The following is an 18007-nucleotide window of genomic DNA, read 5'->3' as shown; positions in this document are numbered from 1 at the left end:
CCTGATTACCAGTTCTCTGGACCTACCCATCTCTCCTAACGTCACCATTTTTAATCTCTGTTTGTTATTGATTTTTTTATGCTGTGTCATTAGTAGTGACAGATGCTTTTAATTAAGGGGAAAAAAAGCCCAAGAGGGAGACCATTCTAATTTGGCATGACATTATGAGACAGAACAGTTCCTGGCATGTGAGGTACATAAAAGGTCATCTTCCATTGCTACAGCCTTTTGGAATAGTGGAATTAAGTTCAAACTCGGGATGTTTTTGAAGTCTTAAATCTCTCTGGGGATGCCTTTCATAACATCTTCGAACTGGATAACACTACAGCAAATGAAATACACTGCACTGGATTAAAGGGTTATTTCCCCTGTGTGTCAAGCTGACATAGAATACTAAACCTCAGGTTGTTCTAGAGTCGTCTCTATCTGCTGACACCCCTGTGCTTTACATAACAGCTCTTGGAGGCTTTGCATGGAAGTTGGTGATTATTTATTCAGCTTCATTGCTTCTTGAATGTGGAACAATTTTATGCAGCAAAAAAACAAAATAAGGCAACTAAATGGGAAGAAATTTAATGGGCTTCAAAATGTGAAAGAACTGATGCAGGGAAGAGCAAAGCTGCCTCTTCAGTTCTATTATGCTGCTCTATAATTTATACTGAAATACAAAATATAGATCTGTCTGCATTGCCACTCATATGTTTAGCAGCGCGGAGCTTGCACTAACAACAGGGTGTGATATGCGCTACCCTGGTCTTATCTGTCTGTAGCAACAGTTAAAATTGGTTAAGGGCCACTTGCAGTGTGTTTTGTTGTAGAACAAATGTTCATTTTGGTTTGGAACTTGGTACGTGCATAGCTTGTGCAGATTGGATTTAGCACAGGGTAACCAAATCATGGCCATCTGTGCAGTGTTGGAATCCTGCCAGAGATCACCATGGCTGAGCCCCAGAACAAGTCCCTGTATCTCCAAGGTGGGGAGCAGAGGACTGGGGAGAAAGATGTGCAATTTCAAATGTTGGCCAAGAAACCTGCACCAGCTTCTCCTGCTTCATCTACCACATGCTGAAATCTGTTGCACTGCAAACTTAGGTGGGGTTTCTTGGTGTCAGGTCAGGCTAAGCAGAAATGGAATTTCTGAGTTCAGGAAACCAAATTCCCATGCAACATCTTTGAACTCACTCTGAAAACTCAAAGGTTTTCTTTGCTGTTTTTCCCTCTGGTGTCTTGACAGGAAAATGAGTGTACAGAATAAAGTATGTTCCGTGTTCTTGGCATGCCTTGGTGTAAAAAATATGGTACTACACATGCAAACACATTCCTTGTGTCTGTGTGCCTATCACACCCATCCTCTAATCTATATTGTACCTTATCACCCATCTGTCTGCAGGACAGTCTCTGTCTTATATGTAGAGAGAAACATACACCGATAAAGCTAGATTCTTTTTCTGTAATTTCATGTTTTGTAATTAGCTGCTGGGGTTTGGCATGGATGATTGTTGGGATTGCAACTCCCAAGACCCTTTCTGCCCCTACCCTTCATAAACATGCTATAATGAGCTTCTGACAAGGGAAGGTACAAAAGACATCTGGGAAACTCTTCCAGGCACACAGATTTTTCCAGGGAGGAATGATGGCACAGAAACAGACATTGGAAGGTTCGATTTATTTTCAAACTGGAGTGCACATAGCCAAACCTGTGAAGCTGTCCCTGCCTTGAGGCCTGTCAGCCTGCTAAAAAGGCCAACAGCACCTGCTGTGCTACTCAAATAACAAAGGTAGCAATGACAAAAATAACCTCCCCTAATTTCCCTTGAAGGACTTTATTTGTATATTCTCTCTGTAAAGTGGCATGCAATAAAATAGCACTTTCATAATGGGACCTATATGTTGGATTGCAGCTAAGGTCATAAAAAAACCAGCCAAAGTGCTTGTTTGTAATGGATGTTTTCCTGCTTGTGGCTGTTGTAATAAGCAAGTTGGGGGAACTCTCTTTCAGATGTTGTTTTGATGTGCACTGGAAGTTAAACTTCAACTTGAGACTTGAAGGTTGTGACTTTCAAAGGAGCCTCAGGGTATGGCTACACTGCAGTCGGTGTGTGTGTGTGTGTGTGTGCAGCACGCATCGACATACCTGAGCTAGTTTTAATCTAGCCAGACGAGACGTGGGGGGCCCAAAGCTAAGCACCAGTACCAATAGTAGTGGAGTGGTGGCAGCACAGACTTCAGTGCGAGCTAGCCACCTCAGGAAGCACCGAGTGTCCCAGCCAGGCGTGCACAGTCTGCTAAGAAGCCCATGCTGCTGTGGTACCCATGCTAGCTAGATTAAAGCTAGTGTCTACAGGTGCTGCGACCACACCTCCGGTTGCAGTGTAGACAAATCTTAGGAGATTTATGTGCACAAGCCCATTAACATCCAGTGGGATTTGGGCATCTACTACTCCTTTAGACTCCTTTGAGAATCACAGCCTAAACATTTTCACAACTAATTTAGTGTTGGTGAAAGGTACTGAACTGGCAAACCAGGTTTGGCACAGACAACAACAGTGGAAATGTCCCTGGTTTTATTTATTTATTTATTTGTGTTATCATAGCATGTCGGAGCTCTAGTCATGGACCGGCACCCCACTGTGCTAGTGATGTACAGAGACAGAATAAATAAACAGTTCCTGCCCCCAAAGAGCTTCCAGTCTGACCTGCCTGTGTGCTCATATTGATTTTTACTCTGAGTAGGAGGAGATTTGCAACTCCATGGCCCATTCAGTTTTTAGCATCTCTATTGTGTGTTATTTCGAAACTTATCCACTGGAAGAGGATTGAGACCACTAACCTCCTTCATATACATCAGTGAATAGCCATTGGGTCATATCACTGCTGACCAGGGCTGGACTCAGACTAACAACCTCCTGGTGAAAGACTCTGTCTCCTCTTACCCATTCCCTGGGACACCCAGTTTCCAAACATTAAAGATAATATTATGAAAGCTAGATGAATCTTCGGGAGAGGATGTGTAACCCCAGGCCACAGGAATGTGGTTAATTACGTGTCAGGCTGAAGTTATAGTACTTACTCTTCTGATGTTCTTTTTACTAGGGCCATTTGTGCCTTGGGTTTCAGATGTATCAGATCCATCTTTCCATCTGGTCTATTGCACACCAACTCCAATCATCATAACAGCTTTTTTAACTCTCTCTCTCCCACAAATCAACCCTCACTTAGAACTCTGGACTCTGACCTTTCGTTTAAAATAGCAGATACCAAAAATATATTCTATAGTCCCCATGGGAGTTATTCTGCTTAGTTCAGCTGCTCCATTGGCTCATTCATCCCATTGCTCCTTTGGGTTAATCTAAAGCCACAAACATGACCCATCCCAAGTGACCCTTGGGATGATCTGCAGTCAGTAACTTGAGTCACATGCTAACAATGGCCTCTACAGAAGTTCCTAGGGGTAGAACAGAGTCTACATGTGCTGCTTTTTCCCCGCATTCTTTTTAAGAAGACCTCTTTCCAGGCATCAGGTTTGTCTGTTTTCCAAGTGTATTCACATATAAACACCTACACCCATTAAAAACATGTGGGAAATTATAGTTTCAGTTTTCTGCTGTCCATGAGTAATTCAAATTACCTACTTTTTTAGCTTTATCTTTTATCTAATAGCTTGGGAGCAGGAGCAATGACAGCAGATCTGGAAATGATTCTGATGGGTGTGCAGGTTCCCTGAATTGCTTGTAGGAGGTTGCACACCCTCAACCCAATTGCCCCCTACGAGCTATTCTGTATTGCAACGGGGAGCTAACAATGTCACTAGGAAAATTAGTGAGACTGCAGCCATGCAAGCATTCCCTTTAATAGGTGCAGTAAGATGCTACCAGCTTTGTCACCTCTTTCAGCAATTATTAGGCTGAGGGTGTTTTTTTTAAAGTGTTTAAATTATTTATTTGTACTAAAAATTATAATTTGCAGGGAGTCTATATTACTTATGCTCATAATAACACTTCTGTTGAAAAGCACTAATGTGGTAGTGTGTTCCAGCAGGTAGAGCGCTGGGTAAGAAGTCAGGAGGCCTGGGACTGCTTTCCAGCTCTGCCCCTGACTTTAACCTCAGTTCTTCAGCTGTGCTTGAGCTTCCCTGTTCTGTCAAATGGGAATGGAAAGCTTCCCAGCTTTGCAAAGTGCTTTGAGGTCTATCGAAAAGTGCTATGTTATGTAACCATTAGCTCTTTATTCTGAGCGCTGTTTAATATTTTACCCCAGTTCCCTAGATGGCTCCCTCAAGGATTGAACTCACAACCCTGGGTTTAGCAGTCTTACATTTTCTTATGGTGTCACCGATAAATATGGTTCCATACTGTGCAAATCAACACAATCCCTACCTCTAGTACCTTACAACCTAACTTAGCCAAGGACGTATGTAAAGATTTGCTGTTGTCTTTGGAGCTGTGTATATTAATCGTGGGGTTGAGGGGGGAAACGACTCTGTGTGTGTGTCAGAGATTTTAATGGGATAGAAAAGGTTGCACAGTTTTAATGACATCAAATAACCCTGAAATCTGTCCTTCTCATCTCCATTGTTCTTTCAACTATCGAAAAATAAAGTTACATTTTAAGGACCTGAAACTGTGCAGTAAAAAAAAAAAATCATGATTGCTGGAGATCAGTGTCAAGGAAATAGCCCAAGACATTTCTCCCGGTCACTATGTTGCCTTAAGAGTCTGGGTGTGAGCAAGTGTGGAGAGAGGGGTAGAGGTGTAAAAATGAATCTTCTATCATACATCAAAAATGTATTGTTGTTTAAAACCCCCCAAAACCTCACGTTTATTTGTACAGCCGCTATTTACCCTGTGACTTTTTATAGCCTGATTGTCTGGGTGTTTAAATAGACGCATGGGTCTGTAGGTATTTGGGGAAAATAATCACTTGTAAGAAATTCTGCAGTTAAAGCAGATGGTGTGACATAAACTGTAGCTTTGGGGGTACATGTGGAGCCCAAAATGTTGTCCATAGTTAATTTCACTCCACGATATGCAGCCTTTTTTTGTGGCAAGATTTGGACGAATGCCTGCATTTGATGCCTGTTGACGTTTGAATGTAGTGTGGAAGAGCCTTTTGTCCATTTGTCAGGGGTGGGGGAAGAGCTGAAATAAAGGTTCCAGAATTTTCTGCCCTTTGGCCTGACTTGAGCAGTTTCCCATACCTACCTTTGCTTAATGAATAGAGTTTATGAAAGCCTTTTGACACAGATTGGTTTGATCTTGCCCTGGGCTCTAAGCATTAGCTTAGTGTCCAGCAGTTCCTTTCTGTTCATCTTTTTTTGTCTCTTCAGCTCTTAATTTTCCTTTTGCTCTCAGTGCCACTATACTTGTTCAGCAAAAAATGTGTAGATGGTTTCTTCTGCCACCCATGCTGCTTAATAAATTGTCCAGCATGAGGTGCTGAAGACCAGTGCACCTCATCCTGCTATTTCATCTCCAGCTGGTGGAGTACATCTCTATACCTGCCTAGAGAGGGCAAGTTCTGAGGGCAGATCCACTTCTGCACACTTGTCCAGGGCATTGGCTGATATCTTGCTAAAGAGCAGCAGAAGCTTCCTTTGCTGGCATTTTAAAAGCTGGGGTGGGGGAGTGTTATATTTTTTTACAAATCGCTCTTCCCTCTCCCCCTCCAAATAACTAACAACTGCGTTTTCCTTTATCTGTGTGATATTTGTATGTGTGCCTAAAAACAATGGAAAGCATTGCATTGATGTAGGTGTCACTAATTGAATTTAATCTGATATGTATGTACATAGGGGATTATTTTGCACTAAATCACTTCTCTTTGTTTTACAGTCTCCTTCATCAGCAAGTATAAACCCTTCCACTCTCCTCTTCACCTACCCAAAGACCAAATCTGGAAAAAGTAACCAAAAGGGAGGCCCACGTCACAGACAAAAGAGGGAAAGCGGGATGATGTTGAAATAATTTAAGGGTAAGTGATGCTTTTTTATCCTTTTCCTTCTCTCCCCTCATTCTAACATGAGGTCTAGAAGAGAGGCTAAATCCTTGGTGTTGAGTAGAGATGAGCCATGAGGCAGCTTAACTTGTATGTAACGCCAAGATGGATGTGTGACTGAAAACAACCGTTCTCACAAGAAACATGGTGATGTGGTTTTTTGAGGATGGCATAATTTTGTCTTAATTGAGGAAACCTTTACAAAGAGGGAGTACTTCAGAGCTTTGAACTTTCTCTTTTTGGTACACGGTTCTGTTGTGTGTTTTTCATTTCCATTGCAACTTGGACGTGGGAGAGGAGTAACTGATCATTAGCATTTTATTTGCATTTTGTGGAATGTTGTGACTCCCTAGTCTGAAATCTTCCACTGTGGTGGTTTTTGGTAAAATTTTTAATGGAGGAACCTAAAAATGAATGTCTTTCTCACTTAATCAATGAGAGATTGGTGTCTTTTAATTATCAGATGCCACTAGGTCTTCCAAAAATGCTTTCAAAGGTGAAAGGGATAAAGGATAGCGAAGGAATCAACTTGCAATATGCATCAGATCAGGGTGCAATCTAACTTAGAAATATACATCTTAGGAGACTTATTTATACTGAATTTTCCTTTCCGCATGAAAGGAAAAAAAATCAAGGTATAATAATGATCTATTACCCCTGCCTTTGTAAATCAGGATCCTGTCTGAAATAAAGTTGCTAGAAAGCATTATTTAGGATTAGTGGTCTCTAAGTGTTGGAGAACAAATTTTCAAAGGTGGAACAAGGTACACCTCTACCGTGATATAACACGACCCAATATAACACGAATTCGGATATAACGCGGTAAAGCAGCGCTCCGGGGGCGGGCGGGGCTGTGCACTCTGGTGAATCAAAGCAAATTCAATATAACGCAGTTTCACCTATAATGCGGTAGGATTTTTTGGCTCCCGAGCACAGTGTTATATCGGGGTAGAGGTGTATGAGCATGCAAATATCTATATTTCCTCACGTAGATAGGTAGATAGGTTGCACAGTTGTTCACATGGAAAATTTTGCCATATGTTGTTGGGTTTTGTGCTTCATTACTACTATTTTTGTAATGCTTGTTCATGAAAAATTCATAGCTGGGAGGGGAACTTAAATCCCTGCTTCAAGTCAAAAAAGGAAAATATGGAACTGGAAAGGTAGACTGTATCATTTAAGAAACATGCTTCATAAATTAATCCTCATCTGGTATGCCATCTGTGGCACGTATCTCAATACTAAAACCTTAGTTTTATATCTCTTTAAAGAACTCCGTTCTAATTGGCTGCCTGAGATTTCTGTGTTGCTAATAGGGAATCAGCTTTTTTTGGTCATTGTTATTTCTGCACCCAGTAGGCTATAGGGACAAATGCAAGAGTGCCTAGAAAATATGAAAGAAAGCAGGACTCCATTTGGTCAGGTGATTAGCATGTGCCAACATAGTGCTATGTGACTAACTTCCAGACAAAACCAGTAAGTGGTTATATTTCATATGAATGTATGCGTGGCACCTGCAGCACTGATGGTGCAAAAGATTGACTGGATTTTTCTGTCTGATTTTTGGGGTACAGTCAGCTAGTTAGATGTCTAAATAATTTAATTTGTCAGTGCAAACTTAGAGAACATTTAAAAAAAATGTGGCCCATTTGGGTCCCTAGTGAATCCATCCCCTGGGAAATCAAGTGCAGGGTTGTTCCCTATTGTACATTTTCTAGAGCTTTGTCCAATCTAGTTTTAAATATCCTGAATAATAGGGTCTCCCCTACTATCTCCCTGAGATGAACTATTGCACTCTGTGTGCGTCAAAGAGAAGCAGGGAAATCTCCTTTCCCTGCTTTTAAACTTCCTTTTCTCGGATTCTAAACTTTGGGTTGCTTCCTAGCTATTTCCAGAGAATGCTTCTCCATGTGTGTGTATGTATATGTGTGCGCGCGCATGTAATTTTTTACATTTCATTCATTGAATACCATACCACATGGTATTTACTTCTCTCCTAAGCTCTGAGGCCTCTGTGTTGTTCTGTTCCCTCATCCCCAAGTATTTCACAAATATGGCCCTTGTGCAGGAAGCGTTTAAGCCTTTACTTAAATGCCCTTCTAAATAGGGATGCTTTTCTGAATCAGGGCCTTTGTCACTGCTTGGCATTGCCTCGTGACTTCCCTTACTCCTGTTTCCTTGAGGGAAGCCAGTAAACCCTGAGCAACCCTTTCTTTGCTCGCTGGGAAGTTTCCTGATAACTGCAGGAGAATCTGAGGGGCTTAAGAATCCACAAAGAGGCCGGGGTGCCAGCTGCACCATCCCTCCCTCACGGTGGTTTCACCACAGTGGAGAGAAAGTGCATTCACTTTGCTGTTTCTCTTCATGGGTGATGTCATTAATGTACTGTAACTACATCTCCAGGGACACTCATAGATACTCATCTCCTATAACACTCATAGATTGAGGTTATCCAGGAATTCAGTACGGATGGTGAAATATTACAGGTTTATTGCCTTTCCATTCATTTTGTTTTCATGCCTTTCTGCCTGGCTGACTCATTGCCATTCGGCCTCTGCTTGCAATTTCTATTTGCTGCAGTAACGCCCACTGGACAAGACAGGGGCACTTGCAAACCACTGATGCCTGCAACCATGTCCTTTGGCGTTTTTCTTCTCGCTAGATCCTGTGGCTGTGGTAGTAAAGCACTGCACTTACAGAGAGTCAAATGTTAGAGATGCCATTTGCCAAAGCATGAAGTAGAAACAAAATACTAACATGAACCCTAAGCAGAAGAAATGCATGTTGCATCGAGCCCTGACAGCTGCCAGATTTAGGAGCTTGTGAGCATTCTCACTTCCGAGAAAGCCCTGCAGTGAGGACAGAGTCCAATCATAGGCTCTGGCAGCAAGAATCTCCTGACTGACATTAACTGCCTTGACGGGGAAACGATGAGAACTGGTCGGGTGCATAACCAGGTCCTAGGCCATTTTAGTCTCTTAGTTTCTGCCTAAGAACTGTTTTTCCTCTCTTCTACAGCAGTGGTTATCAACCAGGGGTCCCTGTGGGGCCGCAAGCAGGTTTCAGGGGGTCTGCCAAGCCGGGCCAGCATTCGACTCTCTGGGGCCCAGGGCATAAAACCGAAGTCGCACTGCATGCGGCTGAAGCCCGAGGCCCTGAGCTCTGCCACCCAGGGCTGAAGCCGAAGCCTAGCAATGTAGCTTTGTGGGGGGACCCTGTGGCATGGGGCCCTGGGTAGTTGCCCTGCTTGCTGCCCCCTAATGCTGGCCCTGCCCTTTATATGCAGAAAAATGTTGCCAGGACACAGGTGGGCCGTGGGGGGGGGGGGGGGGACTCAGAGAGAGGTTGAGAACCCCGGGCACTGAAAGGAGCAAGTTGTGTCATGACCACTTGTTCTGGAATTCAAGAGCAAATTTGCCAGTTTAACTAATGGTGGAGGCGCTTCTTTTCTGACAGAAAGAACTGAGAGCCCAGCCCACCAGCATAGAGCCTAACCCCATTGAAAGACCAAATAGCTACAATTAACAGCTGTAGGTTCAAGACAACAATTAAAAACTAAATTACACACCTGTTTGTTGTGTATAGTTGCAGGAGTGTGGATCAAAATCAATAATCTACCTATTAATTTTCTTTTTCATTCTCTCATTCTGTGTGTGTGTGTGTCTCTGTCACACACACACACACACACTTGCTTTCACAGCTTTTCTTATAACACTGGCTAGTTACTTGATAACTTTATTACCTTTTGTAACTGTCTTAAAATCATCCCCTAATTGCTTCAATTATTTTTGATCCCACTCTCTAGATCTGTGCATTATTTGTATGTTGTTCAGTAACGGTTGAGAAATGTGAACAGTTTTGCCTGAATCCATTTTTGATATTCCTTGTAAATTTCCAGCCTTGTGATGGATACATTATTTCTCTTCCAGATGGGGGTGGTTTCAATCATGTGGCATTAGCACTAGCCATTTCATAGGCAAGTACATTTAAAGTTTTGCCTTAAAATGAAGATCACTGACTCTCAACCCTGAGAAGGTCTCTGACTTACACACAGGGCTAAAATCTTGCAGCATGACTCTGAATGCAAATACTTTAAAGCCAGCACAAAAGGTCTAATTTAAAAATCCAACCAAACAGTAAAAACTAAAAAAAATCCCCACAGAAATGGAGACATGGAAGCACTTAAAATATTTTGATGGGATGTATTGCATTAGCCGGGGTTGTGATTTTGGTTTTTAGGTTCTGATTAAAATTCAGCTGCTGTTTTAAACAGAAGAGCTGTTTAGACACTGAAAACCTCAGCTTACGGCTTTATTTTCACAGCAGCATACAAATATAAAGGAGGGGGCCATGATGCACATACCAGCGGAATACTCCTCTCCGGCTTATGTTCTGTTTCTTTTGAAAGTCTCTTCAGCTTAGCAAGGGCCTCCGATTGTTACATTGTAAGTGGCTGCTGCCTCCCAAACAGTCTGTTACAGATGGGAGGGACGACAAGTTCCAATGTCACTGCACAGAGGCAGAGAACACGTGATGCCAGCCGACTCTTGCAGAGAGATAATGAAGAGATGAGAAGCATCAATTCATGATATTCTTGTTAGGACCCCGGTGAAACTGCTGTTTGTTTCTCAAACAATTACTCCGAGTTGTGAATTGGTTTGTGTCTGCACATACTCTCTTGATGCGTGAAAATAAGGCAGTGCCAGCAGGAAAAAAAAATTATGTGGGATGTGAAATGATAGATGCCCTAAGGGATAAAATTAATCAGCCCTTTAGGGTGAGAGGAGAAGTGCTGGCAGTAAATACGTTGCCTCTGACTTCTTTTGACATGCAAGAGGCTGGTTTTGTTTTGAGGTCTTAGCCCATTAAGAATTTTTCAAATAAAAATGGGAATATTGACAAGGTAAGTTTCCTGCTGACTGAGAAGAATGGTGCTAAGTCATCAGGAAGAGCAGGGGTGCAACACATTCTCCTTGTCCACACTCATAAAGAAGCCAGAGCTCAACATGGCCAGAACAGAGCTCTTATTCTTCCCCCACAAGCCCTTCCCGCTGCCGCCTTTCTCAGTCACAATGATCACAATACGATCACATGATCACACCACCACCACCACCCTGCCTGTCACTCCAGCCCTTAACCGGGGTGTCATCTTTAGCCTGGTCTACACTGGGGGGCGGGAGGGAATCGATCTCAGTTACTTAGATTGACTTACTGTGGTGTCTTCACTGCGGTGTGTCAATTGCTGCCGCTCCCCTGTCGACTCTGCCTGCGCCTCTCGCCAAGCGGGAGTACAGGAGTCCATGGGAGAGCACTCGGGGGGGGGGGGGGGTGTCAATTTATGGCGTCTAGACTAGATGCGATAAATCGAGCCCCGCTGGATCGATTGCTACCCGCCAATCCGGCAGGTAGTGAAGACATACCCTTTGACTCAGACTTCTCTCTAGATCCTCACATCCAGGCTGTGTTTAAATCTTGCAGATTCTTTCTACGTCACATCTCTTAGGCCATGTCTACACTACCCGCTGGATCGGCGGGCAGTAATCAATCTATCGTGGGATCGATTTATTGCGTCTCATCTAGACGTGATAAATCAATCCCTGAATCGACGCCCATACTCCACCTTGGTAGGAGGAGTAAGCGGAATCGATGGGGGAGCCGCAGCAGTCGACTTGCTGCCGTGAGGACGGCCAGATAAGTCGAACTAAGATACTTCAATTTCAGCTACGCGAATAGCATAGCTGAAGTTGCATATCCTAGATCGATTTTCTCCCCCCCCCCACTCCCCCCAGTGTAGACCAGCCCTAAGATACGGCTTTTCCTATCCATCCACATAGCTAAAACTCTCATCCAGGATCACATCATCTCACATCTCCATTACTGCAATATCCTGTTCTCTGGCTTTGATCAATGCAATCTTGCCCCATATCCATTCAGAATGCTGCTGCAAAGCTCATTTTCCTGTCCCATCACTTTGACCACATCACCCATCTCTGCGCATCCCCTCACTGCCCCTCCTCCTCTTCCCTCACATCAAACATAAGCTGCTTGTCTTCCCTTTACTCATCATCTCTCATTCCCTGTTGAGATGTCTGCTCCAAACTCTGATCAGCCCATGATGCCAGCCTCCATCACCCACCTCTTCAGTTTTAAACACACACCTTTTTGCTTTCTCCCTTACTCCCCATAAATGTCTGCAATGCCGCCTCATTATCCTTCAGATCTCTCCTTAAAACCCTGCAATGCCTACGAGAACCTTGACCATGGTTAGGCTGCTGATCTGCCGAGACCACTGCTTATCACGTTCACCAATATTTTTCACATTGTTGCCTCGTACTATTCCATCTGCCTGTATCCGTTATCGCTAGTCTTGTACTTGCGCTGTAAACTGTTTGGGGCAGGGACTGTCTTTTTCTGTTTGTATAGCTCCTAGTGCAGTGAGGTCCTGGTCTGTCACTAGGGCTCCTAGGCACTATGGCAAGGCCAATAATAAAGAATAATAGATTGCTTGGTTTGAAGGGTTGCCCAGCTTTTGTGGGGGAGAGGTTGTCAGTCTGCCTTAGGATGGGGGACATTTGAAAAAGCAAACTAATTGTTAGGGTATTTAAATCGTAAGAGGCATTCTTTCCAAAGTGGCTGGGTTGGGTTTGGAAAGCAAACCATCACATTGTCGAACCCTGGGCTCTCCAAAGCAACCTAGCACCGGGGTGGTTAGGTCTTAGCTAGGTCCTGCCTGGCTGGTGTAGATTTGTTCTCCCATTCCTCCTTCACACACTGCTTCTTTTTTAAAGAAACAAAACCTTGTCAGTAATACCACACAGCAGTTAAAAATGCTATTTTCTTTGTTTCTAGTGGTTTGCACATTATCTTATTTAACTTGTGCATACAGTGTGTCCAAAACCAAGCCTGATAAAATCACCTCAGAGCAAGCTGAAACCACTCTCCTTTCTTATCTGTGACCATGGCTAGGAAAACGGGGACAAATTCTGCCCTCAGTCACAAATCAGTTGGTTTGCACAGATATAACTGAGGGCAGAATTTGGCACAGCATCTCCTTTGCTTCCAGTTGAAGTAGAAGAATGATTTAGGGGATTCTGCAAAGTGCAATTTCTGCATTATGAGATATGGACCTGAACCAGAATCCCAGGTTAGAATGCCGCAGATAGTTCAAGTGCAGATCTGGATTTGAACTTCAGACTCATCTCTAACACATGCTCTGAATTTTTTTATTTATTTTTTTTGTGTGGAGGGAGGGTGTTTCTTTTTTCTTTCAGGTTAGAGACCTTTCACAAGCGTTCTGGGTCCCAGAGGTGCTGAGAACCTGCACTTCCAATTGGCTTCAGTGGGAGTTGTGGGTGCTCGGCACTTTTGAAAATGAGGCCAAACTGTCTCGTGTATTGAAAATGAAATCATTAAGTAGCTGTTGCATTAAGACTCGGTCTTTATTCATGGAGTGTAATGTGATTCGTTTGCCCTTTTGCTCCCATGTTGAGAAGGCAGCCATCTAGTATGCATCACTGACTGCTGGCTGCAGATAGATTTTTTTTTTGTGAGAGAGCAGACATTTTCATCAAGTGCAGTATAGCTATGTAGTTGTGAGACCTGTCTGTTTCCCATATAAGATATGGAAGCAGGTGATCCCTAGGGACAACAAAGGCTGTTGCCTATTATACTCTGAGAGCCCTGTTTATAAAAATATCGAGTTCAGGTCATGTTACACTTTCTCACAACAGTTTCAGTATACTATGTATTCCATAAAGCACATAAGGTGAAATCCTCATCCTCCTTCTGGCCCCTTTCTGCCAGATAAAAAGACTGGAGCGGTGCAAGGAGTCTGAAAGGTCCTGGCTTCGCTGTGAGGGGAGGGGGAGTTCTGCTGGCATAGGAACTGTGGAAAAAAGCCATAAGGCTGCCCTCTAGGGACATCCATGCAAGCCCTGGTGTAGGGGGCAGGGTTAGGGGGACGAGGGGCAGGGACTCAGCATGCAGTGTTGCAAACATTCTGAGAGGCGTTGTGGCCCACAGGGAAATTCAGGAAGGATGCTATGACTTAGCGCCCCAGGGCTGTTTAAGTTATGTATGAGGTTCTCCAGTCCCCTGGAGCCAGCCCAGGGGTCGGAAAGGTGCAAAGGTGATTTAAAGGCGTTAGCCCTTCCTCTCCCTGGGCTGTGAGTTCTGCATTGCACCTCCTAGGGTATGTCTACACTGCAATTACAGGTGTGATTGCGGCTTATGTAGACACACCTGAGCTAGTTCAGGTACTGGAGCAGTGAAGTCCAACTAATTACCCAGGGTTCCAGGCAGGCTTTTATAGTCTGTATTGAAGCCTATGTTTCTGTGGCTTCACTGCTGCGCTACTTAAGCTAACTAAATTAAAACTAGCTCAGGTATGTCTACCCAAGCTACAGTCGCACCTTGTGTTTGCAATGTAAACATATTCTGGTAGGCACATTCTGTATTTGTCTGATGTGGGGCTTGGGACATGTACAATTCATAGACCTTACTGCAAATACAAAAAGGCCATAAGAGAGATTATAGATTCATATTTTTGCAGTGAGATGATAGTAGCTGTTTGGCTGAAAGTAAATCACAACCCTGTGTAACTGTCCACCTTTTGATATTTTTGTTTTAAAATAAGCAAAAAATAATAAAAGTAAAAAACAAGATAAAAGAGAAATAGAAAAACTCAAGGTAATTTTATGAGTGATAGACCAGGAGACCTAATCTAAGTGTTTGTCACTAATTTAAAAAATAACAATGAACTTGCTAGTGTATGTCACTACTTCCTTCTGGATGGAATCGCAGTGGTTCAGCTGTGTGTCATGGGCTTTATACTGCAAAGAGGTGAGCTAACAGGTTTTTTTTTTCAGCTCAGGCAATAATGGCCTGTGCTTTTGAAGCACAAAGATCCCAGTTCTGTCCCCAGTGCTGCTGTCACATTCCAGCTGCTCATGATATGCAGCATAGTGACAGCCATGGAGTTCTTAGGTGACCCTAGATTTGTAACAATGTTTTCCTCAGAATCATCGTGTATATCGAAATTGATAGGGCATATTGTAGGGGTCGGGTGCAGGAGCAGAGTTCCTTAAAATGGTTGAAAATAAAAAAGTACTGAGACAACAGCAACATCAGAAAGAAAGGGCCAGAGCGTAGGATGCCAAGAATAAACAAGATTTGATATGCTGACAGGGGAGAAGCTCTGTAGAGAGGCATGAGCTGGCACTTAATTTGTTGAATGTCGTTGCATTTGTTGGTGGTGAGGCACTTGTTTTCTACAACGTATAGTTTCTGTCCTGATAGAATCCATCAGTCACAGAAGGAGTTAGAACTGGACACAACTAGAGAGGGGAAGTCAGGAAGGTGTTTGAAAGCAGGATGACATTCTCAGATTGCTGTGGGAAGAAGGTGATTTTTGCCCCAACAATTTTGGCATATGAGAGAGGAGAGATAGGGAGGCTATAGCTGTAGACCTGCTCCGGCTCCTCATTCATGCTTGAGGAACAAACAAACCACTGTTGATATTGCTGATCAGCTTCCTACTGTTCTGTGACTTGATGTGGACCTGCTGGTCATTCCAAGCCCGGTCTCTCTGGTTTGGGGAAGCAATAGTATCAAAGCATATAGATCTTTCATTTTCTGAATTTTACTTATTCCATGATCGTGGCCAGTGGAGGGGCTGCTTCCCTGCCACACAGCACCTCTTGCAGCCCTGAAACATGCAAGTTACAGCTTAAATACTAGCCCTTGATTCTGAATTGAATAATGCCAGCTAACAAGCTTCAAAACAGAAAAGAGGGCCTCATGGCAATATGCTGTTAGCAGCCAGCTGGTCTCATTGGGTTGCTCTCTATTTCTCCGACATGAGATGTAGAGTTAATTTCATACCCACTTTATGCCTTTTTTGTTTGTTTGTGAAATTGTCCTTTGCCAAAACAAAGAGACATTTTCTTCCTTCAGAATTTCTGCAGACAGCTAATGGTTTTGTGGGGGGAAAACTCCTCATACCCAAGGATGCAACATTTGTAATTTACAAGGCATGTGCAAATGCCAAATTATTAGGCAGAACTGCTGCTGATTTAGAAGGCAGTTAATGCTATAAATGTGCCAAGTGCCAGTAGAGTGTTTCTACAGATGGAATAAGTGGAAATATTGGAGGGGTTCCAAAGGTTTAATCAAATTCAGCCCGTTTTCGCAACTGCAGAATTCTCTAAGGGATGGAAGTTTAAATAGTGGACTGTTCCATTGCTTTTAGAACCAGGGGGAGGTTTTCAGAGATGAAAATAAAACACGTACCTTCAAACGTAACACATAGCCAGCCACTGCAGCAATGCAGTGAAAAACTGCATTTGTTGTCATACAGATGCCATACAAGGAGAATAATCTGGTGGGTAAATATCATGGTAATAGGGACTTTAGAAATATTATAAATAGACTGATTCTTTCAGTTATACCATGAAGGCAAATAACGGGGAAAAGAGGAAGGGAAGGGCGATTTGGTGAAGTGTCAGGACAGCAGCACAGCAAAGGACTGATTCTGCATTGCAACTGCTGCACCTGCTGGGAGCGCCACTGAGTTCAGTAGATCTCGGGAAGGATACAACAGTCCTCTCGTACTGCTCGCCACACAGTCCTCTGTGTGATCAACAAAGGATCAGGGCCAAAGACATCCTCCATATACAGCTAATCTTGTTACTTTTATTTGTCCAAAATAAATAAATATACAAATTGTTGGCATAATGAGATGTGTCCCAAGCTTCCCTGCTCAGTCCCTTTGCTTATTGTACCGTTCCAGCCTCCTTCCTTTATCTATGTGTTGGCTGCATTTTGACTGTCTTTTCTTGGGGACAGGGAACCCAGTCTTATCTGTAAAGTTCCTAATGCACCTTTGGCACTAATAACAATTTATTATGTTTCATTAGCAACTGAAGCAAGTCAGAGAAGGTTGCAGAGGTGGGAAAGGAGAAACTATTGTCTGGGAAGGGAAGGGACTTGGGGCAAGATTAGTCACCTTCAAGATTTTGCCAAGGAGGTGAAGAAAGTTGCAGAGTCTGGAACATGCAGAAGAACTGAGTCTTAGCATTGTCAGGGACTCAGCTCTCTTCAGCCTCACCGTAAGCCCGTCTGTGTGAACTTGGCATGTTGGGATTCCCTACCTACTTAGGGTGGATATGGGTAGGCTGGGGAGTGGCATCACCCCCACCTTGGAAACGCCTGGGGGAATAATTCTCGGGGGTCTCAGCAATGTACTAGCAAATGTGGAGGCTGGGGCAGATGTGAGAGGGGAGACATTAGTGACATGGAGCTTTGTTGCCAAGGGGAAAATACAGGGCCAGGCTGTGACTGAAAAAATGAGGACTATTCCATGAAGTGTCCCAAAAGGAAAATGGGCTTCTAGGATGGAACAGCAGTCTCTCTGCGTACAAATGCTCCTGCCCTTTGTAGTTGCCTGCGGATCATGTATCTTGGTGAAGCAGGAGGGCCATGTCCCCTGCTCATTCCATGGGGAAGAAATCCACATCCCCACCCAAGAGAATTTCTTGGTAACTCAGCAGGTATTATCACACAGCATTTTTGGTATATCCTTTGGTCAACCACAGATATTTTTTTCCATAGGGGGGCCTGATCAATTGTATTTATTTGGAGAGGGGGTTCCCATATTCCCTAAGGTGTTTAGTTTCCATTCTCTCTTCTCCATCACTCTCACTCGCTCCCTCTGTCTCTCTCTCTGTCACATTGTGGCATTGCTGAACTCTCTGCTATCTTCTACGCAGACCCCTGCATCACTCTGCAGTATTTCTCAGTGAATAAATTGCTACAATGCTATTAGCCTCAGCGCCACACTCCACTGCTCCTGTCTCCCTGCACCCACTTCTACCCCTCAGTTGATCCAGCCTGCTCTCTGCTTTCTCCAGTCAAGAACACTCAGTACCACTGCACACAAATTGCTTTAAAACCGAATTGTTTTTAAAACATTTGATAAACATTCTTTCCCCTTTATGATGCTGTCTGCTGTGCT

At 43.5% G+C, this 18007-nt stretch overlaps 1 protein-coding gene across 18 annotated transcripts in view; it reads left to right on the top strand.

The window, feature by feature from the left end:
* Window positions 1-18007, top strand: part of NEXMIF (neurite extension and migration factor) — a 226612-nt gene that overhangs the window by 162534 nt on the left and 46071 nt on the right. For all 18 annotated transcript variants that reach the window (XR_005584348.1, XM_039487169.1, XM_039487175.1 and 15 more), the window contains one exon: window positions 5832-5970. The gene's annotated coding sequence lies outside the window, so the exon portion shown is untranslated. The remainder of the gene's footprint in view (window positions 1-5831; window positions 5971-18007) is intronic.

This window comes from Mauremys reevesii, linkage group 9, assembly GCF_016161935.1.
Source record: "Mauremys reevesii isolate NIE-2019 linkage group 9, ASM1616193v1, whole genome shotgun sequence".
NCBI lineage: Eukaryota > Metazoa > Chordata > Testudines > Geoemydidae > Mauremys > Mauremys reevesii.
This window is presented reverse-complemented; position numbering and strand designations above follow the sequence as displayed.